Source organism: Phyllostomus discolor, chromosome 8 (assembly GCF_004126475.2).
Source record: "Phyllostomus discolor isolate MPI-MPIP mPhyDis1 chromosome 8, mPhyDis1.pri.v3, whole genome shotgun sequence".
NCBI classification, from domain to species: Eukaryota; Metazoa; Chordata; class Mammalia; order Chiroptera; family Phyllostomidae; genus Phyllostomus; species Phyllostomus discolor.
The window spans coordinates 31,956,551-31,983,067 of NC_040910.2; the positions used below are offsets into that span (position 1 = coordinate 31,956,551).

At 37.6% G+C, this 26,517-nt stretch overlaps 1 protein-coding gene and 1 long non-coding RNA gene across 3 annotated transcripts in view; one reads left to right on the plus strand and one right to left on the minus strand.

The window, feature by feature from the left end:
- The window catches only part of GALNT7 (polypeptide N-acetylgalactosaminyltransferase 7), a 119,799-nt gene that overhangs the window by 37,216 nt on the left and 56,066 nt on the right, over nt 1–26,517 (plus strand). The gene's annotated exons all lie outside the window — the stretch shown is intronic.
- LOC118501961 lies at nt 20,666–25,018 on the minus strand. The gene is made up of 2 exons (XR_004904620.1): nt 24,792–25,018; nt 20,666–22,136 (listed from the first exon to the last, which is right to left on the minus strand). It is a non-coding gene; the product is annotated as an uncharacterized LOC118501961 (long non-coding RNA).

Sequence of the window (26,517 nt, forward strand, 5' to 3'; positions counted from 1 at the left end):
ATTTTAAAGTGTGAAAAACACATTCAATTCTTGAGTTTTCAGGTTCAAATTTCATATCTTTAATGACAAGCCTGCCAGATATCAGCAGCAGTATGGTTGACTGCTCTGTAATTTTACGGGGATTCTTTATAGGGTGAGTCACAACGGATTGCTTCTCTTGCTCACAAAGCTGACAAGGGCAGCATTGCACGGTACTGCACTGAAAGATCATAAATCTCAGTGAGGTCACCCAAAGGTAATGCCAGGATTATTTTAGATGAGTTGAAGATAAGGAGAAAAAATTTTTGCTTTCTTTAAAAAAATGTTTGCTTTTTAAAATTAATTTTGTCTGAAGTGACTAAACTTAAAAGATTATCCAACAGTTTTATTTAAGGCAAATGAATTTAACAATAAAATATTTTCATAGTTCATTCATTGATACCCTTGCTTATTAAAAGTCAGTTTAAGTCAACACAAATTGTAAGTAATTAACAAGGCCTATTAAATAAAATAATGGCACCGATGGTGCTCCACAAATAACCACTACACTTTTTTAAAGCATTTTAAAGTTCCAGACTGTTTAAACAGATTTTCAGCAGTAATTAGGATGGTTATATGTCTTCCAGTCAAGTCTTGAGTTTAGGTTATCTAGATTATCTTTCTTCTTAAAGACAACTTTTTTACAGTAGTTTTAGGTTCACAGTAAAAATGAGAGGAGTGCACAGAGATTTCCCATATACTTACTGCTCACCCCGCCTCCAAACATTGGAGAGCCCAGGCTCTCCATTATCAACATCCACCAGCAGAGCGGTGTGTTAGTTAGAACTGATGAACCTGCGCGGAGACACCATAATCGCACAGGGGTCACGGTTTACACTGGAATTCACTCTCAGTGTTACACATTCTACAGATTTGGACACATACATAATGACAGGTATTCATCATTTTAGTATCTTACATTGTATTTTCACTGCCCTAAAAATTCTCTGTGTTCCACCTTTTCATCCCTTCTGCCACTGATCTTTTTACTGTGTCTGTAGTTTTGCCTGTCATTCTTTTCCTACAAATGAAAAATTAAGACGGAGATCTGGAGAGATCAAGGGATTAACTCCAGGTCACACAGAGATTCCTTCTGGTTTGCGGCTGTCTTCTGACCCACTGTCCTGACTTGCCTTTTTCACTGGCTGCGTTGACTTCTCTGTTGGAATGTATTGCATATTAAGATGTGATAGGCCATAACAAAATGATTTAAAAATACTTTGAGATCTGCCTGCTGGGTTTATAAGTACAGTAGCACAACAACAATAGCAGCCTGACTCCAATGTTTCAGAGCGTTATCTGTATTTCCTTTTGTTTGTCTATCAGTGGGCATTAAATAGAGAATAATTATTTCTTCAAAATTGGTTCCTTATGACTGAGTACAGTAGCTAAATTTTTAAAACACCTTTTATGGAAAATACTACACTTGGGACCACATACTTGATCACTTCAGGGAAAATTCTACTTTGGGTAAGTGTATATAATCATATACATAATGCAGGTTGCTCTTCATTGACTTCTGATATATTAAATATATAAGAAAAATGTACGTGTTTCATTAATAATTTTAAGTTGACCAAATGATGAACAGAAGACTCCTTGTTGGGAATACTCTGATATGTTCTTAGTATTTTATCTAAACAAGAACAAATACTATTTCTCTTCTAATCCAGTGGGGATTTTTTCATGCTGGACAGTCCCCCCACACCAACCCCTCACTTGAGGACATATTTTTCATTGCTTTGAGAGAGAGAGAGAGAGAGAGAGAGAGAGAAAGATCCATATGAGGGAAAAGCACTGAATGGTTGCCTTCTCGAACGTGCCCTGACCAGAAACCAAACCCTTTACCTTTTTTTGGTCTATAGACTGGTGCTCCAACCAGGTGAGCCACACTGGCAAGAGCAGGACAATATTTTTATTGCAGAATTGAAACTGATAAACTTGATCCTCAGCTCCGTGTGCTATTTGGGTTTCCCTCGTGAGGAATGGTTCCCATACACCTGGGATTTTTTGAGACGCTGAGCATTTGCCATTTGAGAATGTCAAGGATGACTAGGCTGAAAGCTGGCAAGAAAAAATGAGTTGTGATTCTATGGCAATGTTTATAAAACTGGCCAGGCAGTGAGCAGTGTTCTCCAATACAATTGGATTGTGATTGACAAATATGAATAAATATGCATTTTCTTATAAGAGTTACAGATTAATGTTTTTATGTATTGTACTTTACAATCAAACGAGGGGCCTGTTTGCAACACATCCTGAAAACTATAATTTGATAACTATGTGGTGATTATCTCTTAATAATTTTTAAAAGGCCAACCAAAAAAATTGTAATAAAGTTCTTATTAATTACAAAAATGCAACTGTTCCGATCAATTCTAAAACACCAGTAAGCATATAGCACATCAAATCTAGTTGTATTTACCAACTTTACCTTTAAAAGCCTTTTTTCTCCTTAAATGAACTACATAAACATTATCTCCTGTTATTACTGAAAAGGATTCTGCATAATTTTTTATAGCAACTTTGATTTTAGTCTGAGGACTTTTAGATAAGTTGAAATGGCTTCTTCCACCATGTGATTCTGAATTATTGGCCTCTGCACTTTCCTGATGTTGTAGATTTGACTTTATGAAGTTAATATAGGGGCTTTTCTATTGCTCCAGGCAAATTTGCTAAATCTCAAACAATATCTGGTGTGCAAAAAGATCAGGATACCACTGACAATAACATACAACACAGTGTTTTTTGTGGGGGTGGGTTGTTGCAAGATATAACTAAGATATGATCATTAGACTGTATTCTTTAATCTTGATGTTTTAGTATAAGCTCACGTGTTGTTTCCTTTAAACAATAAAGTTTACTTCAAAAGACAGGATGAATGCAAGTCTCTTTAAAAACTCTTTAATAAAATAATGTATGTTATGATAAGTGTTTCAGCCTTTGGATTTTGATAACCTAAGAAGCTTTATTTTGAGAAGTCATTAACTTACGATTTGACCCAGATCACCCTGTAAGGTCATAGTAGTTTCAGGCTTATCTCTAATAGCCTTCCCCTTGAGACACAAAGTATTGTTCCAGGAGAAAGCGCACAATCCAGTGTGATTAAATTGAGTCTACAGGAGGCTAAGGGCACTGAGAAAATACCAGATTTTCAGAAATCTTCAAACAAAAAGGGGTCAGACAGGCCCAGATGAGCCCTCAGGAAAGGTGAAATGCTTGGCACATGTACACATTATTGTACACTCTGAATAGAGCTGTTCCAACCAGGAATCCAAATCAGATTCTCAAGCCTGGTAGAGAGTCAGATTACAGGCACTTGGCAGCCGAGTGTTTGTAGAATGCCTTAACGGAATCAAGTAATAACCTGTCACCCTTGCCTTTCATTTGTTCCAAACTTACAGCTTTGTGGATTCATTACATTCCTTCCAGCCTCAGTAGTTGGAGAGCATTTTCCAAAATATTATTCAACACCTCTCTAATACCAGAGGCAGTACCAGCACATCCTGGCATGGAGCCCGAAGTCGTACTTCAGGAATACACTGGCTGTCTCCGGGATTGGCCAGGTGCCAATTCACACAGCCAACTTGTGGTTTGGGCACGTGCACCCATTCCTTTCTGTAACCCTGTCATAATTGCCTACTTTCTTTTCCCACCCGGACTAGAATCTTAGCTCCTAGGAGGCGGGTGCTATGATTTTGTCTCTGTTATCTCCAGAGTGAGTCCACCGGGGATGTGGCAGGTGCACGAAGAAGGTAGGTTGAAGGAGCAAATCCATCTATCCAAGAGGTTCTGAAGTAGCCCCCTCAAATCCCAGTTTTTCTGTTTAATACCCTCGAGTCCTAGGGGAGCTGAATTGAGTGAGGATCGGACCTGCTAACCGGGGGAGGGCCCATTGTTGCCCCAACACCTGTGAAGTCCTGGATGTGCAACCTTATTGGGCTCACAGAATCCTTTCTAGGGACATTCTGGCAGTCCCTTGGGCGCTCAACTCTTGGGGCCTGAAAGGAATTTCTAGAGTTGGTGCAGGAGCTGGAATTACAGTTCCAGCAGCAGTAATATTAGTATCTGTCTCTAGCTATAAAGGCAGTGATTTTGTATTTAAAAGAACAAGCAAAATTTAAAAATTTTTAAAAGCCTGTGTGAATCTATTTCTCTGGACAAGCTTACAAAAGACATCAAACTAAAACATTCCTTCAGTCTTTACTTATGAGAAAGATAAAATGACGTGAAAATGAAATCAATAATAAAAATTCAGGAAGCTAGGTCATTTTATTACAAAAATTGAATGGTGCTTTAGGTTTTACTGTCATCGATAGGGTATCATTCTCAAGGCTTCTTCAGGTGTGTGACACAGTAAAACGTTACCTCTTTGAATTACCATAACCTGTGAAGCTCATTTCTAGTTAATGAAATGTTAGAATTACAGAACCTCATAAAAACTACAATTCTCTTGAAACTGTTGTAGTAATTAGGATTGGGCTAGACAATATCAACTGCATTTTTACAAACATTCAATTTTTTGGGACTGGCTTCAATGATTACTGAGAATGATGTCCATATGTTGTTTCTATGGAGTAAGGTGGTTCAGTATGTTAACTCTTCCCTCCTATGAGATTTTTTCAGCCACTGATTTACTTCAGCAAACACTTCATAAAAGTGCAAAGGTAAACTTAAAACTTGTAGGTAATAAACAATTCCAAATCAGTAGAATTTAAATAAATGAAGTTTTATACAGGGTCCAGCACAAACAACACCCTTTTTTATTACATAAAAGTCTTTTGTTACAAAATCATAAGCATATAATCCTGTAACATAACAATATCACACTCAAGCACACCATATGACATTTAGGTGAGATGTTCAAATTGCTGTCCATCTCAAGCGAGACATTCCCGTGCCCTGACAACCACACTCAATAACGTTATTTTTGCCAGACCCTGTATATCCTACTTTAATTTAAAAAAATCATTTTCATTTCTTGTGGCAATTACTTGTTAATTTTCCCTACTAACTAGTAAATATCTGACATCTGTAAGAATGTAAGATTGAGGTGAAAAATATGTTCTAGGCCATGCATTTTAAAACAATTTTCTAAAAGAAAAAGAAAAACAACCAAAATTACCTTGCAGGACCTTCTTATTTAAGGTGGATTTAATAGCTATGTTTCCTAAAGTTTCGAATTTAGTCTTCTACATTTCTTTGCCTAAATGATAGAAGGAAGTGGCCATTTGTATTTTTTTCTTAGGCCTTTCTACCCATACTTACCCATCTGTACTGTAAGACCCACAGCAATATTTACCTTTTTTAAGTGAAATTGTGTATTTTTAAGACTTTATTTATTTATTTTTAGAGAGGGTAAGGGAGAGAGAGAAAGAGGGAGAGAAACATCAATCAGTTGCCTCTCGCACGCCCCCTCCTGGGGACTCGACCTACAACCCAGGCATGTGCCCTGACTGGGGATCCATTCAACGACTTTCAGTTCCCAGCCCAGTACTCAATCCACTGAGCCACACCAGCCAGGACTGAGGGTGAAATTTAATACACAGTGAACTTCTATGCAGATTTGGTGAGGCACAGATATTTTGCAGCCGAGCTTTATTCTGTCATTAAGGATTTTGTTGATAAACTTTGTCCCTACTATTAGATGCTCTGTCTTAAAGGGAAAAGAAAGGCTAAGGGTGGTAACAGTCATTTATAAATTACCATCATAAAGCCATCAGGCTCCTGAGAGTTCTCTGATTAAATTTCATAATAACCTTAATTTCTCTAACTGAATCACTTCATTAAATTTTCTCCTGGCTTCTAGAGACATGGTAGGAAGACAAATTAAATTCCAATAACTTATGCTATTCATTGGGCTTGGCAGAGTTTCCTAAAAAGTTTAAATTATAATAAAGACAGATTATGGATTCTGGTCTATCCCCAAGTCTTAGCATAGACATTTTCTGATACTTAAAAAAAGAATGAATCTTATTCAACTGCTCCAGGCTTAGATGAGATTGTTGGAATTTGGCATTCAGTGAATAGTTTTATTCTAACTACTTCTCTAATTGACTAAATGTGAGAAAGGTTTTCTGTAAGCCAGAAAGCTTTATTGTAGAGAACAAGATAGTATCATACTTTAAACTTCTCCTGGAATATTTTGTTTCCTTTGCTATAGAAACAATATCCAGCAGTGGCCATTGAGAAGGATGTGAGTGTGTTTCAATGGAGGGCTATTTGAAGGAAATTCTATATGCTTACTCTAAAAAGAGCAATTGGACAAGTTTCTCAGCCACTTATATTTTCTGTTTCTTTTTAGGTTGAACTGCATTATTCCATTGTCTTGACTGTAGAAGGACTGATAGTGTCCAGTACAAATAATAATTAAAAAATGAATTTTTTTCTGCTCAGAATTTGTTGTAAATATGTGTAGTTTTAAATTTTGGCAGTTGCCCAGTGCTCCTATTCACTCATTCATTCATACATTCACTCCCTCACTCACTCATTCTATCCAACAAGCTTTTACTGACCCCTGCTGTTCCTAGCTCCATGCTAGGTGCTCAGTAGTCAAAGATCGTGAGTCATGGTCCCTTCTCTCCCAGAGCTACTGGCTTCCAAATGCTAGGTCATTTTGGTTGTTGTATTTTTACTTCTTTTCATCAACATCTGTCTTCCTACAGATCTCTTAGGTCCTACAGTTATAGCAATAAAAAGACATAAAAAGTGTTTTCCTTCATGAAGTTATTCTCAAGCCCAGTAATAACATATAACATGAATAAAGTAAAGAAGCAACCAATACTGAGCTGAACTCTTCAAATAGAGTAGAGCTACCAATCATACTAGCACAGAGACATAATCCTTTGGTGAGAGGCTAATTAATAAATGAAATACTATTAGAGGGTTTTTAAAAAATAGACTTTAATTTTTTAGAGCAGTTTTAGGTTCACAGTAAAATTGAAAGAAAGGTACAGAGATTTCTTGTTGATGTCCCATGACCTGCACATGCACCCCTCATCAGCGTCCCCCACCAGAGTGCATCTGTGATCACCTCTGACACCTATAATGAGACATCATTACCACCCCAAGTCCAGAGTTTAAATTAGGGCTCATTCTTGGTGTTGTACGTTCTGTGGGTTTGGACAAATATATGATGGCAACTATCTGCCATTATAGTATCATACAGAATATTTTCACAGCCCTAAAAATCCTCTGTGTTCTGCCTATTCATTCCTTTCTACTCCTGCCCCAGCAACCACCAATTTCACTGTCTCTATGGTTTTGCCTTTTCCTAAATGTCATATAGTTGGAATCATACAGCCTTTTACAACTGGCTTCTTAGTAAGATGCATTTAAGATTTCTCCATGTCCTTTCATGACTTGAAAGCTCATTTCTTTTTAGTACTGAAATATATTCCATTGTCCTTATGTTCCACGGTTTATTTATCCATTCACCCACCTACTGAAGGACATCTTGGTTGCTTCCAAGTTTGACAATTATTGTGAATATAGCTGCTATAAATATCTGTGTGCAGGTTTTTGTGTAGACATTAGTTTTCAACTGCTCTGGGTAAATGCCAAAGACTGACTGCTGGATCATGTGATAAGAATATGTTTAGTTTTATAAGAAACCACCTTAGAAAGAAAGGAAGGGAGGGAGGGAAAGAGGGAGGGAGGGAGGGAGGAAGAAATGCCAAACTGTCTTCCAAAGTGGCTGTACCATTTTGCATTCCTACCAGCAGTGAGTGAGAGCTGGTATTATTCCTTATCCTCACCAGCATTTGGTGTTGTCAGTGTTTGGATTCTGATCATTCTAATAGGTATGTTGTAGAATCTCATTGTTTTAATTTGCATTTTCCTGATGACGTATGGTGTGGAGCATCTTTTCATGTGCTTCTTTTCCATTTATACACCTTCTTTGGTGAGGTGCCTGTTAAGGTCTTTAGCACATTTTTTTCCACTGGGAATGGTGACTTTTTAAAAATTACAGTTTACATTCAATACTATTTTGTATTAGTTTCAGGTGTATAGCACAGTGGTCAAAGTGCTCCCCCCAATATTTCCAGTGCCCACCTGGCACCATGCATTGTTATTAAAATATTATTGACTATATTTCCTATGCTGTACTGTACATCCCCGTGAATATTTTGTAACTACCAATTTGTACTTCTTAATCCCCTCCCCGTGTTCACCCAGCCCCTCAACTTCCATCCCCTCTGTCATCCATCAGTCTGTTCTCTGTATTTATGTGCCTGTTTCAATTTTGTTTATTTATTTTTTCTTTAGATTCCACTTATAAGTGAAATCATATAGTATTTGTCTTTCTCTGACTGACTTATTTCACTTAGCATAATACCCTCTAGATCCATCCATGCTGTTGCAAATGCTAAAATGTCACTCTTTTTAGGGCTAAATAATATTCCATTCTATATATGTAAGAAAGGCAATTTTTTTAAAGAAAATTGAATTTTTAAGAGATCAATTGAAGTTTGGAACTACAAATAGAAATAACAAAACTATGTTCTAAAGAAGTTTCTAAATTCAGACTTGGGGGATTTCTTACTTAGCATGTGACTTATTGAGAGCTTTAATATTTCAGTAATAATTCAATAGTATTAACTGTTAAATAGCTATTAAATTGATTGACTTTGAAAAAGGTAAAAGGCATATACCAGTTTTAAAATACAGCTGTGACTCAAATGTTGGCAAGTTTTGCTGTCACATCAGACTTTGTTATATAGGCAAGGATATTAATTAATTGTGGTTTCCTCAATGTTGTGTCATTCAGACTTTTTGGCTCCACCCATTCTTTAATTACTACTGTTCAAAGAGATTGAGCTAGTGAGAGATATGCTTAAATTTTACCATGAGTCATAAAAGGGGCAGACACTTTGTTTTCATCTCTTTACACTTTCTAGTACCACTTCTCAAACTCTGTGCTGAGGAACCACAGACTTTTCTGTTTAGTTTTTTTTTGTTTCTATATATCCAGTCACAAATCAGTACTTCTGTATAAGTAAAGTAACAGAAAAAAATGAAAATGTTAAAAACATACAAAATACAAGCCGTAATTTGGTTTAGAAATAAAATTAAGCTATCAGATTGCATTAAAGGTTTTAAATGCTGCCTTTTACCTTCTGGGTCGGCCTCCTACAGTACGCATGACAGGGTCCCGCAGTCGCCGTGTTCCGCAGCGTCAGCGGGTGGTTAGCAGGCTCTCAGCGAACGTGTGCCTGCCGGAGCCTTTGTTGCACAGGGAAGATCTCAACGTTATTGGAGTAATCTGTATCCCATACTTATGTCTGGTATTGGTTTGTTTTAAAGTCAGCTACTTTTTTAAAATTATGGATCTGAAACTGTCAAAATTTTTACCTGCTGAACACGTCTTTAGAAATTTTAAATTACCCCCTATCCCTTCTAAATCTGTTATATTCAAATACGTCTTTTCATGTAAAATGCTCTCCCAGGCATTATCTCACTTGATCCTCTTGACAGCAGTGAGGCTGGATACTTATTATTTCCCCCATTTTACCAAGGAGTGAACTGTGATTTTTCTGAGATTTTTAGAGCTAATTAGTGGAAGACATGGGCTGGAACTGGAATTCCTGACTCCTCTTTTAGAGCTGTGAACAATCTCATCAGTGTTTTAAATAAAATCTCCACTAAGGTCAAAGCACCAGACTGCTAGTTTCTAGCTCTGGATCTTTTTTATGACAATAGTAATACAATTTTTTTCACAGTGAGAATCATCCTTTAATGAAAATTTTATCCAAGCCTCAGCAGCACTTGTAAATCAGTTCTAGGAACTGTTGTACTTCAAACCCTTCTTTGTTAAAACACTCTTAACACTCAGCATCCATTCTTCATCCCATGATTCTCTGAGGAAGAAAGGTCCTCGCTTTCTTGGCCTCCTCCCCACTCATTCCAACAGCCAGTCTGTCCTGTCTGTGAAAGTGGAGGCAGAGGGATGCCTGCTCTGTTACTGCCCACCCCACCCCCCGGGGCTCACAGAGATGTACTCCACCCTTTCCTTTGCATCTGTGGATGCCATTTACCTTCTGCCTGCTGACCCTCATCCCTTGTGTGAGGGGATGAGTGCTCTCTGCAAAAGCAATGCCTGCTTCCTTTTCATTGTGTATTGTTAATGTACTCTTTGTTATTGTCTTACTTTGAAGATCTATCTCTGGCCTTTGTTTTTACTGGAGGATCTTGAAATACTTCCAGTATGTGTGTTGTATAGTTTTTAAAACTTAATCATTTCTCAGTGCACTGAATTTTGGCAGCCAACAACATACTTTCTTTGCTTTATAATGTTGTCTCAACTAGAAATTAAATAGTTTAAAATCAGATACACGTCAAATATATTTTAATATGTGGTTAAAAGACAATATAATTTTTTAAATGACCTCAAAATTAATGCTAAAATGCAGCCATTCTTTTTAATTTCTTCTTTCTAATTTGCCATGAATACTTACCTGCTTTGGAGAGAAATCAAGATAAGGACTTTTAATTTAACCTCTTTAATATTTTAAATATAATTTAAAAAATTTTTAATTTAACTCCCTTTAAAGAAGTATCTTGAAGATGAACCAGGAGCAGGTGTGAGTAGGAGAGATCAATAGAGAACACAGTGTCATAATCAATGTTGTTGTTTGCAAAGATGATCATCCTCACGTAAAGGTGCGAGGCAGGACTTGTGCCTCGCTGCAGGAGGGCCTTGTTTTAGATGTAATTCACTCTGCTTTTCAGTGATTGACAATTGGCGATTGAGTGATTAATCATTGAATTCACTACATTCTGGGGTGTGTGTTTAGGGTTTTTTGGTGTTTTTTATAAAAGATTTAGTAAAATCAGGAGGTTTTTTTTTTTAATGTTACCTAGAGTTTGGTAATGTCCTCAAATGAAAAATATTCCTAGTTCTTTCCTGTGTGTGAACATTCAGCTCAGTTCACTGTGACCGTAAGTATTATTGCTCAGAGCCTTCTCTCAGCTGTGCCTGGTGTGTGTTCTCTCTTTGTTTTGTCATTAATGGTGTACAGTGATCTCTTCGGCAATCAGCAAACTTTATAGCTTGCTGTGATGTAGAACCTTGTGGGGAAAAAAACTCCGCTTACATAAACTGCTTCCTAAATAGTCATTTGGTTCAATAAATAATTTTTGAAACCAGTTTAAGAAGCTTAACAATTTTTAAAAGCTTTATATAACTATGCTCAATATAGGAAATAAGGAAAACCATGAGATAAGACAAATTATCATCTAAAATCTCACTGCCAGAGGCAAGTACTACTTTTAACTTTCTTTCCTTATGGTCATATCCATGCCTTTTTTTCATATTTGAGATCATAGAGTGTAACAATATATATAGTCAATGTGTGCATCCTGCTTTTTAAAAATGAACATTATATCATAAGGATTTTCCACAAGAATTATTTTTCTTAAATGTTTTTATAGCTCTGTACTATTCAGTCATGTAAGTACAGGATAAGTTTCTTGACTGTTCTCTTATTATAGATATTTTGTTTGTTGCTAGTTTATTTGCTGGTGTGTGCTGCAGGGAACATTTATACATAATGTCTTTTCTGTAATTAGAGTGATCTCCGTAGCGTATATTTCCAGTTTTGAAATTTTGTAATCAGAAGGAATGAATGTTTTCAAGGCTTTTGATACATACAGCCAGATGGTTCTACAAAGGACTCTACCAACATTATGCTGTTTGTCCGTTTTTTTCCTAGGAGAGGGCCCTAGATCGTTGTCACTCTAAAAAGGTTAAGAACCACTGATGTATGGTTATAAAAAGATTTTATGTTTCTTGGGGTCATCCTGCCATTTAGTTTGAAATTGTGTAATCAGAAGGAATGAATGTTTTTGAGGCTTTTGATACATACAGCCAGATGGTTCTACAAAGGACTCTACCAACATTATACTGTTGGTGCTTTTTTTTTTTCTAGGAGAGGGTCCAAGATCGTTGTCACTCTAAAAAGGTTAAGAACCACTGATGTGTGTTTATAAAAAGAGTTTTTATGTTTCATCAGGTCATCCTGCCATTTAGCTTTCTATAAGCCTAGCAACAAGCATAGCCTGAAGTAAAGAGCAAGAAATGTGTTGAAAATGTGATCGTAATGAGACCTATTTGTGATCACAACTGAGGATGCCCTTCAGGAATGCCAAGGTGCTTCAGGGAGTAGAAATGGTGGTACCTCTTTCTTAGTGTCAATTTGAAAACCTTATTTTACTACTTCATTTGTCAATGGCAGACAAATAGATCTTTGAAAACCATTTAGTGTTTCTGTGAAATAAGAATAACTAGCATAGTGGCTCAGTTTAACATTTACATATGCTAAAGTGACTAACTGAAAATAACTTTCTATTTTTCTCTGTAGAAATAAAATTGTGAGATGAGTATACCATTCTAAGGTATTACATTTTCCTATATTCTGATATTTACCTAGACTAGTGGGCCTCACTGTAAGTTATTACTAGTTTTTGAAGTACTAATTGGAAATTTAGTAGTTTCAGAAGTTTAGACATTTCCGAATGTTTTATTCGGAACTCTTTTATTACTAATTCTAGTTAATAGCATTGTATTGATTTGAAAATAAAGGAAATTTTACTGAAATGAACTTCCTGAAATTAACAGTGATTATAAGGAATATAGTTAGGTTTTTGCATTTTAAAAATCTTAAGGACAGTTACCACTTTTATATCTAAAAGTAATGAAAAACTTGTGGGTGCCTGCCACGCTGGAGAGAGGAAAATAGTTAAAGAGCTACTTTCATAATTACTTTACTTCATTCGTTCTAGAGTGCCTTGTAAACCGAGAGATCACTTCATTTCCAGAACCTGTTTTGGCACTTTGGGAGAAGGATCCATAGCAGCCGGTGGGCAGCAGGAAGCAATGCTATCTACCCATTAGCTGAGGGAAGCCAGTCAATCAGACATGCTAAGTTTAGTTGTCCTGACACATTCCAACCAACCTCAGCCACACCAAGCTGCCAAAGTGGTACAACTGAGATTTAAAAAAAAAGCAACAACATAAAGTGCACACTCCCTTAGAAATATGGAGCCCAGGAGACATCATGTTTCCTAATGAGTAGGTATGACTGTTTTGTATATGGGTGTAGGAATAAGGGAAATCGAAATGGCAGAGAATTAAGTAGAAAAGAAGTTACATACTAGAAATTCTTAAAGGAATAAAAGACTATATATGACTCTCCTCAACTAAAGCTTTTAATCTGGTTGAGGAAGAAAAAAAGTAACACATAGGATAATTAGAAGATTATAAAAGTATTAAGGAAGAGAAATTAATAAAAGGGAAAAGTATCACTGGGACTGGAACAGATGGCAGGGGCTGAGTCTTTGTGAAAGGAATTGGAACTGAACCTAGAAAGAACAGAGAGGAGGAAGCCAGGGCGTTGCTGTGGGCTAAGGTTGACAGCCTGAGCCAAACTCTAGAGGCAGAGCTGAGACTGCTTTTTTTTTAAGTTTTATTAAATTTATTGGGGTAACATTAATAAAATTACAGAGGTTTCAAGTGTACAATTCTATAATACATCGTCTGTGTGTTATTGCATTATGTGTTTACCACTCAAAGTCAAGTCTCCATGTCATCATATATTCAACCTTCTTTCTCCTTTGACCTCTCCCCTCTGTTGTCTGTGTCTATGAGTGTTTGTTTACTGCTTTAAGTTTTATATCTTACATATGAGTGAAACGATATGGTTTTTGACCTTTTAGGACTCATTTCACTTAGCATGATACTCTCAAGATCCATCCATATTGTCACAAACAGCAGTGTTTCATCTCATGGCTGAGTAGTATTCCATTGAATATATGGACCACATTTTCTTTATCCAGTCCCCTACTGAAGGACACTTTGGTTGTTTCCATGTCTTGGCCACCGTGAATAATGCTGCAGTGAACACAGAGCTGCATATGTCTTTGCAAATAGATGATTTCAAACCTGGGGTTAGATACCCAGAAGAGGGGATTCCAGGGTCACTTGGAAACTCTATTCTTAATTTTTTGAGGAACCTCCATGCTGGTTTCCATGGTGGCTGTACCAGTCTACATTCCCACCAGCAGTGTATAAGAGTTCCTCTTTCTCCACAACCTCTCCAACACTTGTTATTTCTTGTCTTGTTGATAATAGCCAGAGAATGCTTTTTTATGATCTCCCATGGGGTCTGCCTGACTAGAGTCCAGGGAACAGCTTGAGTGAATAAAAATGGGTGACATTAAAAGGCCATGCAAAGGATTTTAAATCTGATGTGTTAGAAAAAGATGCGGAGCCTGTCAATTTTTAAAAAAGAAGTCCCTAACATGCGCTGTGAAAGCAGTGTTTGACACAGGTGGGCCTGACTGTAATCTGTTGTGCAGAATAGTGGAAATGCGGGAGACCATCGGAGTGGTTCAGACACCAGCGGTGAGCATCTGGATTCCAGGGGAGAGACAAGTACCTGTGTCCACACCGGATCCCTTCCTTCCCGCTTCAGGAGAGGACTGCCCTCCTCCTGGCCAGGCCGCTCCCATGTCTGCTTTGGCTCCTTCACATCCCATGTTCTCAGGAATGTTCTACTTTTGATTACTCCTCCTCTCACGTTTATTTTAATACCTAGCCCTTGCCTTTCTTTAAAAATGATGAAAACGTTCCCATTAATGATAGACAAACAAACAGTTCCCTCACTTCATCTTATTTTTCCCCCAGGTACCTCTCCATTTCTCTTCTCCCCCTAACAGGCAGAGTTGTCACAAATGCTGCTTATTTTTGCTTGCACCACTTCCACATTGCCTGACTCCACACCTGCACCCACTGCTGTTGGGCCCTTGACCCCATTACACTGCCAGAACAGCACTCACTGAAGTTAGCAGTCAGCGTCCGCCTACCAAATCCAGTCCTCCTCTCACTTGGCTTCTCAACGGCACTGGACACTGTTGACTGTTCCCTCCGTCTTGAACACAGTTTCAGTTTCTGGTTTTTGTCTAACATGTTGAACCAGATCTCTCTCCTTGGTAGTCTCATTATCTTCCTCAAGGCAGGGTCCACGGCCCTCCCCTCTTCTCACTATATAATCTCTCCAAAGATAGACTCATCCAAGTCTTTATGTCAGTTACTAGCTATCAGGATGTCTGCCAAATTTCTATTCTCCAGTTCAGACCGCTTCACTGAGATACATAATATATGTTTCCACCTTTTCTTGAACATTTCAGAAGCACTTCAAACTCAGCATCCGAAAAGGAATTTGTCATCTTCAATTCTGACCCTTTTCATTGTTTTCTCTTTCCCTAAATAGCATCTAGATGTGCAAATTGGAAACCTTAAAAGTATTCTTGACACCTCTGTCTCCTTCACCAGACATATCCTGTCCATCATTAAATTTCATCATTTCCTAATTAGCCCGAATCCACTCTGGCCTCCTTCCAGTCTGTTCTCTGACTCCTCAGCCAGTAGGCTCTTCTCAAAATGCCCCTGTCCCTTCCAGCAGCATTAAAACTATGAACTGGCTTTTCATTGTTCTTGTTAAGACCACATGCATTACCATGAACACCAGCCTCTGCTTGGTGTGCCTGCCACCTAGCCTCAGCCGTACCCCCACCGGGTCCCCCTGACTCTGGTCTCCCGCTGCATTTAGTCCTTCTTACTTACAAGGGGCCTTTTTTTTCTTGTTTAGCAAGAGCTCTATTTCTTTTCGATGAAATGTATTGTGGTTACAGTGGTTAATAATACTATATAAATTTCAGAAAACAGCTTTATAATTTGATCTCTGTATTGCTTGCTTACAACCAAAAGTCTAGTTTCCTTTCATTACCATATATATGACCCCCCTATCCAATTTGCCTTCTGCCATCCTCCACCCCCTCTAGTAACCACCATTCTGTTGTCTGAATCTCTGAGTTTCTTTTTGTTTCATTTTGTTCTGTTAGTTCGTTCATCCCTTTTCCATTTTATATTCCACGTGAGTGAAATCCTACCATAGGCCTTCTTGCTGTAGGGACTTTGCACAAAAGGTTCTCTACCTGGACCTTGCCACCCCTCTCTGCCTAGTTAGCTTCAGATTTCTTGCTCAGTAATCCTTCATTCTCAAGGAAGCCTTCCCTAAATCCCTAGGTGAGATCCGCCCCTGAACGGGCCTCACAGCACCATATTTGTGTGACTACTTGATTATTGTTGCTTCCACTGACAGAGAGCTCCATGAGAGCAGAGATGTATTGGCTCATCCCTCTAAGCCTGTAGCCTGGCAGGGAAGGTACTCAATACATGTTTGTCAATCCATCCGTTAGACATTCCTTCCAAATGCCTAGGGCAGAACAAGAGGATTTCAGAAATGCCCCTAGCATTCTAGATGATAGAAAACTGAAGAATATTTCCCGCTCCAGCTGGGTAGGAGTTAATTGTGAGCAGTCCCGAGGCCCCCCTAGGCCCATGTTCTCAGGGCCTCCTCCGGTGTGTATCACAGAGCTGGTGAGTGAGTCATGCTGCGGAGCTGAGACTAAAATACTTGCCTTGCCTACACCTTCAGGCCTTGGAATTCTCATTAATTTAACAACTTGCCTGCAGTTTTTAGCCCTGTTGACCACTCCTTTCTTGAAATTCTCTCCCCCATTGCTTTCCCAGTATTTTATTTCCAAATATTTTTCTTATCCATCTGAAAACATCTCGGCTCTTCTTTCTGTTCATTTGCTCCATCAGAATACTCCTTCCAAAATTCAGTCCTGATCTGGCACACTCCCCTCTCACAGCTCCCATTTCTAAGAGGATAAAGTCTGAACCTCCTGGCATTTCTTAAGAGGCACTCGGAGGCACTGCCAAAATCTCGAGTCTCATCTACTGCCACGTCCCCATATGTCCCCTGTACTTGTTACACCAAACCATTTGGAGTTCTCTGAATATTACATGTTCTTTTATGCTTTTGTGTCTTTGCCTCAGTCCAGAATGGCTGCCAGACCCCCATCCTCATGTCCTTACTTACCAACAGTTCCCATCATCTCTGTACTGGGGAGTGTCTGCTGATTTTAATGCAGATCACATCACAGCCTCCTCAAGCATGCCTTCCTCCCAGTCTGTGACTACCTTAGAAGCAGGGCCTTTTCATATAGCAGTACTTTAGAGAGTATCTGGCAGATATTAGACCTGTAATAGATATTTGGATAACTAAAAAGACAGTACATTTATCTTTTAATGATGCATATAAATACTAACCTGAATGCCAAATAACACTCTTGACAAACTAGAGTATCTGTTGCTAGCTAAGCATACGCTCCTGAGAGAGAGATCAGGCCTGTTGATAGTTGAACAGTAAAATGTCAAGTTTATTACATAAATAACCTTGATCTTCTCTGAGTGTGTTTTTTCCGTCTCACATAGTTATGTTTCCTTGTCACACCCTCCTAAAATGGGTTTCTAGTCATGACTCGGTAGTAAAATGTTGCTCCACACTTAAAATTGATGAATCTGCCCTGAAAACTTTGAGGAATTTTTTTTAGGTGAGTTTTTTTTTTCTTTTTAGATTTGCAAGGGAGTCTTATATCAAAATGTATGTGTTCCAAGCCCTGCATTGCAATACTTTTTTATGAGCTGTTATGAAAGCCAAGCTTCAGGGCAAAGCAAAGAAGCACTAGAGGAAAAGCTGTTTCATGCATTTCCAGCTGCAAAAAGTAGTAACATTTCATGTGGGAGTGAGTGATGTATTCATTCTTGAATTTCTCCCCTAGAGGGATAATAGGACATTGCTTTTTCAGCTTTCAAAAGGGTATTACAAACATTCACTCCCAACACAAATATCACAATTGACCTCATCCTGCTCTCACTCGAGAAAATGTTCTTTCCTTACTATGGTAAGAATTATTGATGACTCTGTTGGTGATGTAATTTCTGATAAAGTTTTCAGGAAGCTTTGGAAATCATTATGTGATTTTACGGGGATTGCCAGATGTGTAGCAGAATTAGAATTGAACAGTTGGGCTTTGGCTGGTGTGACATTATGAAAGGCATTGTTACTGGAAACAAGACTCAAAGGGTAGGACTAAATAAGCACTTCCTTGGGTTTTTTTTGTTTTGTTTTGTTTTTGTTTTTATGTTAATACTTTAGACCCAAGGTTTGATGTTGGGATTGTTCTTTTAAAATAGTTTACAGATGATCTAGAAAAGAAGGAGATTTTTAGCTTTTAAGAAAGTAGACTTGATTGGCACAAGCTGGAAGAAAGTTCCACAATGTTATGTGAGTGGGCAGAAGAGGAGCAGATGGGACCTCATTTTCAATGAATTCAGCTTCTAAGTAGTTCCTCCTTTTTTCACCTTATGAAATGCTGTGATTGTTCTTATTCAGCAGGGTTAATTTCTTATTTCTTATCCCACAATGCTTTTTGGTTTTAAAATCTATATTTTTCTCTCTCCATGTGCATACGTAATATATATGCATACATAAATTATTCATGTGTTTAAAAATCTTCACAGATTTTATTTTATAATCTTTCTTTCATTGCTTTGCTTTCCTATTTTTTTCTCCTCACTTGTTCTCCAATACCTTTCTTACTTTTAGACAGGTCATTTAGTAGAAACAACCATGTAGGGTATTTATTATAAAATATTGACAATTTTATTAAAATAGTTTGTGTAACTTAGGGGTTTTTTTAGAATGAAAGTAACACTCAAGAGCTTTCTTCTAAAAAATCCAGTCATTCTTTAGCTCCCAAACAGAGAGTTAAAATCTACCCACTATATCTTTTTATATTTTAAAATATATATGTTAGATATATTTCATACATTTTAAAAGTAGTATTATCTGCCTTTTACTACCTATGGGAGATGGAGCTTGCAAATGCCACTGGTGTGTGCTTACCATAACCCTGTCTTAACAACTGTGCTCTCACCACTGAAATGACGGCATCAGTTTGACCAATAAACCTCATCACCTTTTGAAATATACTACAAAATTATTTATTGATCATTTGTTTTATACTCATATTTGATTCTTAAAATTCACTTCTGATCAGCTAAAGACTTACTATTAAATATTTACAATAAGAAAGACTTTTTCAACCTGTGAAGTATATACATGATTCAGTGCATGAGCTGTGGCATGAACTGAAAAACAAAAATTATTTGGATTTGACAAATATGTTCAAATTTCATGTATTTCATATATTTTTTGGTTAGCTGTCTATGATAATACTGTAACTTTGATGTGGACAATTATACCATCTTACAAATAAAAGTTTTATTCTTTTTATAAAAGAATAATCAATTTGTTGGTGTTTTTTCCCTATTGTAGACATTAACCTGCAGTTTGGTCCTTCAATTGTCCGTTTCTTCTTTTAATTTATTTTCCCATAAGTATTACCTGATATTTTTCTGACCTGACTTAGAATCTCTATCCTATAACTTTTATAACAAGGGCCAAATTTAGTAGGAAAACATTTGCAAGATAAATTGGCCTGGAAGACCAAGACTAACACCCGAAGATTTACTTTCTCATGTTTAAATAAAGTGCTCATGTTCTAAATTTCACTTGCAGACATGCATCGTTTATCCAAATGTGAAGAAGAGAAGAAACTAAAAAAAGGATTATTCAAATTTTAGATGTGTAGGGAGAATAATGTTTTTTAGTCATCTTATTTGGATTCCCAAAATGCTAACTTAAACTGAGCCAAGCAGTGACATGAGACAGTGGATCCAAAGTCAGTTTATATTCCCAAGGTAATAATGGATGGCCCCCAGCTAGGCGTTCTCCATCTCCTCAGTCCATGAAGAAATGCACCCTGAGTACCTACTGTCTGCTCGGTACCTGGGACCCACAGATAAGTAATACACTGTCACCATCCTCAAAGAGTCCTCAGTCCTACCGCGGGGAAGTATGTAAACAGATAATAAGGCAGGATGGGGAGAGCAGTGCTAGAAATGTTCACTGGATGGTTGGAAATAGAACATTAGAGATTATAGTGTTAATACAGAGATGGAATTTATGTGAAATCTCCCCTATTTCCGTTGTAATTTTAATTTATATGTTGAAAATTGAGTTTTTATTACCAAGGGATTTGCAATTTACAACCTGATACCTTTAAAAAATGTAGTGCATTAACATGGTTTTTAAACATTTTTAATTTTATCATAATTTTAAGCAATTTGATCACTTTAGGTTGGGTGAACTAAATTTTGTTTTAAATTATACTGTGTCTTCTGAGGAAATGTAATGGATTTTATTACTCATGCTTATTATGTCAACACCATTTTTAAACTATACCTAATCACTGGAATAATCTATAGTATAAAAGATCAAACATAAAAACCAGAATATCTTTATACTTTGGAAGTTTTCATTTTTAGTGTAGCCTCTTATCTCTGAAGCATTTTAAATAAATGTATATGCTATAAAGAAATTCATATTTGCTCATTAAGTATGTGTTCTAGTGAAATAAAGGTAATATTTCCTCTCAGTTGAGTAATTTTCCTGAACCCTGAACGAAAAGTTGCCTTCCCATAGAGATGAAAAGAAAAGTAATATATATAAAGTTCAATAATATGAGTGATATTAAATATCAAAAACTTGCTATAATATCTATGTGCTTGACATAGAAGTGACCATGGAAATTAGATTCACTAATTTATAACTTCGGATACCATCAATGCAAAATTATTATCAAAATATAGAACACTTGAAACATGTTTTAGTATTTTAATAAATATTAGATTGAAAATAAGTTAACCTGATGGGAAGAAACCTTTTAACTCTTGTTGGGTTTCTTAGACAATTTTAAATGCTTAGAAAGAGTCAGTGTTTCACTCTAAGCCTCCGGATTTTATCATTTACCTGGAAGAAAAAGCCTTGCTGGGATGACAGGATGGGCCTTTGCCCTCTGCTTGAAGGAATTCACAACCTCCCGAGAGAGGGGGCCCACAGAGGTGGTTGGGCCAGGATAAACCAAGAGCTCATTCCAGGCATCAGAAAGTGTAGATAACCTTAGATCACCTTCAAGAGGTTTTTGTTTTTGTTTTTTTGTTTGTATTTTTAAATTGTATTTATTTCTTAGAATGAACAGGAGAGAAAAAGAGAAGGAGAAAAACATCTGTAGGTTGCCTCTCACATACGCACTACTGAGGAGCTGGCAGGCAATCCAGGCATGTGCCCCGACTGGGAATCGAACCGGGAACCTTTCAGTTCACAGACCAGTGTTCAACCCAATGAGCCACACCACCCAGGGCTGGAGGTTATTTTTAATAACTCAAATAGTTGATTACCCCCAAAGAGCTGGTATTTTTCTACTAAAAATATAATACTTTCAATTCTTTCATTTTGCCATTATTTAATTGAGGCAAATCACAACCCCATTTTGTCTCATCCTAATGTGGGTAAGAAATTGTTTTTAAAGTGAGGAAAAAGAGCTGAAGCCTTAAAATTTGCCATATGTAGGTATTCTACAGTTGACCCTGGTCATTCCACAGGACGCATAAAGATCTTCAGAAAGTTATTGTCAATGCAGACAGATAGCACTTCAAGAATACTGTATGAAAATCCAAGTTCACAAATGTTGACTAACTAGTTGCACAACTGTCAGGTTTATTGTAAGACTCTTTTATAATATCAATCTCCCTTTTATTAATATGACTGGCTAAATGTTCAAAATGTGATAGTCAAATTTTTTGGAAGACACCTATTAATTTTCATTTATTCACAATAGTACAGTATAGATCTATATTATATTCTGTATTTTATGTTTTGCTTATTTGGTTAAGGAGGGGTGGCATTTAATTGATTCAGAGTGCCCTTTTATGAACCTGGTAAAATGTTTCCAAGAGGTGGTTAAAAATGCACCACGTACTTACCCATCTGTGACTGTGGTTGCCATAGCATATCCTAAATTTTTAAAGAAGAAAAAAATAAAAGGAGTCATGATTAGCTGTTATGTAACAGCAGCTCTCTGCAGTCCAGAGTCTCAGTGTTTCAGTGCCTAGAGTAAATCTGGGTCAGGCCGGTTTACTGTGCAGTACTTCGCCTCGGACTGGTTGGTGGTTACTCTGGCGAAGTCTAATATATAGCACTGGAGTTGCTGACCTGATTTCCTTTGGTGGAGCTGCTAATGTGATGTCAGCCATGCTGTTTTCTCCATTCTGTTACCCTTTGGCTTATCTACTGGCCTGCTACCTGGGGAAAAGGAGAAGAATTGGAATTTGTCCTGAGTCTATTTCTTTCAAGAGATAACTCTTCTATGAGAGTGTAATATTTTTTCTTACTGATAACGCACCCTTCTTTTCAGTTCTGCCCTAGTTGCCAATAGAGACAATGCCCCTGGCCTTAAATCTCTTCCTAGTTTATGGGTCTTGAAATGTACTTGGAGTAGGGCCCTTTTCCATGAGGGAGGACATCCTAACTATTCAAGGACTGGTAAAGTGTCTGTTTAATCTTAGGTGTATCCATTTTAAACCCTGATTAAGCAGAGATGAATTACTTGACCCTTGTCCCTCCTCCCATGCCCTATAGGGCCACTGACTCCCAGTGCAGTCAACTCTCAGTCCTCTGAAAGGAGCAAGATGGTCTTCAGACAGTTTTTAGCATAAAGTCAGCAGGAGACAAATCAGCTCAGAATCTAGCTCTAGGTAACCAGAGGGAAACAAAGAGACTGAGGCTGGAGCACCCCACACTCCCACCCACATCCTGCCACAGTTTGGTCAGAGTCTGGGAGGCCCAGCCGACATGCTCACCCTGTTTCTTCAGAAACAAAGAGGTGTCTTCTCCAGCACCCCTTAGTTTTTACCACCTCTGTCCCTGCTCTCTTTGCCCGTTTCTTCTGTTCCTTCGAGGTGAGTTAGTGCAGCTAGAGAAAGGATGCTGATGTGATTTTTCTAAGTGGAGATTGTTTTTTATCAAGGGGTTTTTTAAGTCATGGAATTAGATATGACTTATGTTTTTAAGTTCTGTGGCTCATGCAGAATGATAACCAAATAGTGTACGTCTTATTAGCAGTGGCCACTTCCTGAAGCTAAATTGTAATTTCTCAAGAGATCATGTAACTGCAGAATCTTATCATTAAGAATTTAGTTTTCTAGGCTTTACCTGTAATTTCAAATCCAAACAAGCCTATAGTACTTTCCTTTGCTCTAAAGACCATTTTTCTAAATCCCTTCATGTTCGTATCATTTCTACCAAGGCATGGCCATCATGGACAAATACCACTCATAAGTAAGATATGGAGGTGAGGGAGGAGCTTAGGAAATTGTAAGATATAAAATGAATAGTGTTACCCAATTTCTGATAATCCCATATTTCCACCTGGTGGTAAGCGATCATATTTTTCAGTACATTTCCACCTGTATGAACATACTGATCTTAGAAGATTATCTACCGATTCTCTTTTCCAGTTCTAGTCACCAGTGATTCATTGATTTTTAACTGCACAGTAAATCAGTTGGTGCTTATGAAGGTATCACAGTACCAGTGAGTCAGAAAGGCGTCTGCACATTTTCATTCACTCTCGGGAAGGAGGAGTTTTCCTTCTCAGGGGAGCTGAGTGATTATACTGCTTTACAGCCATTCCTCAAATCATATAACATTAAGATTTGACATGATTATTCTTAATTGACTTGGGACTAGACAGACAGTTCTCATATTTGGTTTTGCCTTCAAATTTAATGACATACAGGCTTTGAGAAGTGAGCAAATTCAGTTTTTCTAGTGAGTATTGCATAGCATTATTAAGGGTACAGTACTGTGCACGGAATATAAAGTTATGTCCCATTCCCTTGCTGAATTCATAATTTTGCCATAAAGGTTTTCTAAACCCTTCTTTCCCATTTCATATCCTTCATTCTTTCTTTCCCTTCTGAGAATCTCTCTCATAACCCAAGAAGCAAGTTTAGGATTCGTTTATTTATTCTGTAAATGTTTACTGAGAAATTGCATGCCAGGGTAAGCATTGGGAATGCAATGATGATAGGCATGATCCCTACCTAGAGCTTAGAAGCTAGAGCATGGGTTGGGGGCCAAATCATCCCCACTGCCTCTCCTTTGGGAGAGGCTGCTGTGTTATTGGAATACAATCATATCCATTCATTTACGTATTGTCTGTGGCTGCTTTTGTACCTAATGGCAGACTTAAATCATTGCAACAGAGACCCTATGGTCTGCAAAGCCTGCAATGTTTACTACTTGGCCCTTTATAGAAAAAGTTAACCAATCCCTGCTCTAGTGGATATGGTGGAGCTAGAAGTGCAGGCTGGAGCCTGAAAAGCTTCATCAACCTTGTTAATAAGCAGGATGAATTCTCCATAGGGAAGAGGACCAGTGGTGGAATATTGTAAGCAGGGAAAGTGACATGTTTGTATTTCAATTTTAGAAGTCGCCATGGCTGCTGTGTAGAAAAAATAATGAAGAGAGACAGTAAGTGCATGCGTTAGAAGGAGAAACACTAAAACACAGTGGTTAAGAGCATGGGCTCTTGAGCCAGACCACCTGGATTCAAATTTTGAGCCTACCATGTACTGATTCTGACATTAGTAACTTTCTTGTCCAATTTTGTGGGATGGTAATCACGGAACCTAACTTGTGGGATTAAATGAGTTAACATATATAAAGCATTTAGACCATAGTGTTTGTATTCATCACTGTTATTGTTGTTGTAGTAATTCCGTTAAGAGATGAGGGTGGTCTGAACTAAGGCAGTCACAGTGAGGGTAGCAGAGAGAAGTGGTCAGATTCAGGAGCTACACAGGTGGTAGAATCGATAGGAATTAGTGAGTGGTTGGATGTCAGCAGGGCAGATAAAAGAGAAATAAGAAGTGAGGGTAAAATGTAGCTTTGTACCTCATCAGTTGGGTGGATGGTGGTTCCAGTTCCCAACGTAGGAAAGACAGTAATTGAAACAGGTTTGCAATGTGGGGTTGATGGTAAGTCAGTTTGGGGTATCTTAAATTGAGGTACCAGCTTGCTATAAGTAGAAATGTTCAGGAAGCAGTTGACTGTAAGGTCCAAAGAACAGAAGCGTGGTGTGGGCTGAGGAAATGAGTGCAGGAATGATAAGTCCAAATCTGGTCACCTAGTTTGGAAGAGAATGAGATAACCCAGAATGAGGGTAAAATAACAGGCAGACTTTTAACAGAACCGTGAATTTTAACCAACAGTTAAAATTTAGAAGAATAACCCTTAAGTCAAGAAAAGATCAAAACAATTTTGGATGACAATAAGCTTGAAGTTTGAGTGCATTAAATATTCTCAATGAGGTGGCTGAATTTGAGAAATATTTAAATTTGCAATTTTTATGTTAGCATAGGCCAACCTACACCATACTGTGTATTTTACAATTTGGCTACCTTAATTTCATGTACTATCATATTCCATATCCTTCCAATATGTAATTTTCTCCCTGTGGAATATTAGGCTACATAGTGGATTGCCATGGTTATGGATGTTGACATCTGATGACCTACTTTTCTATATTTTTTGACATTTCCTTCCCCTCAGTTTTTACCTCCCCAGTTACTGATTCATTGCAGCCTTGATGAAAAAAATTGAAGTTGGGGAGAATGTGTTTCTCCTTTTTGTGTTATATCTGATTCAGACTCAACAACTTGGGTCCAGTATCTTGAGTTTTATAATGATTTCTGTATTTTAATTTGTTTACAACACTGCCATAAGTGAGTATAATTTTGGAAATAGCCAGGAGATAAACTGGAAAAATGGATACTTTTTCCATCATTACAATCATTTCTCAGCTTCGGTGCCTACCTCTCTGTTACAGTCAAGCTTGGCTTCCACTCCTTAGTATGAGTTAATGCTTATGATAACCCTGAGTACTTCATGACTACACAATTTCTGGCAGGACTACCTCGTACCTCTTCACCTGTGACCCTTGGTAGGGCTCACAGGTCAGGCTTCAGCTAAGTGTCTCCTGGAGGGTGTACAGATCGGAAAGTCCTGATCCAAAAGCCTTATCTACTTACAACACATGCCTGCGGAAAGGCATCATATTTAAAGAATCAGGCTGAGTGTTGCGTTTTGTATTTCATTATGTGTTATTGGAGGAAAATTGTGGAACAACTTTGAAATGGACCAGAAAGATTACTGAGTGTTCTGTCTGACTCAGCTTTCTAGGTTATCTTGCACTTTTATTATCTCTGACTGTTTTACAATCCTGTAAGTAATAGAAACTGACAGTAATGCAAAAGTTCTTGTCCATTGAAAAGGAAATTGTGTACTGGGGAATGAAGCTGGTTACTGCCCTCTGGATAGCAAATAATTTTACCAGTTTTGCATCTATTTTTAAATTCTTTGCAGTATTTTTCTTTAAATTTTAAGATTATGAGTAACCAAACATCTATTCCAACCTGGCAGCACCAAACCGGAGGTGGTTAGGAACATTCCTTCTTTGCAGTATTCTTGACGTTTATATATTTGTCTGTTCCTTCAATTTACCTTTTCACCAGTTGTAACATCTTACGGATTCCCATCAATTAAAATCTATGTCCCATGCCCACAAAAAATTCTCTTGTTATATATACACATGTGTGTTTATACAAGCATACATTAATAA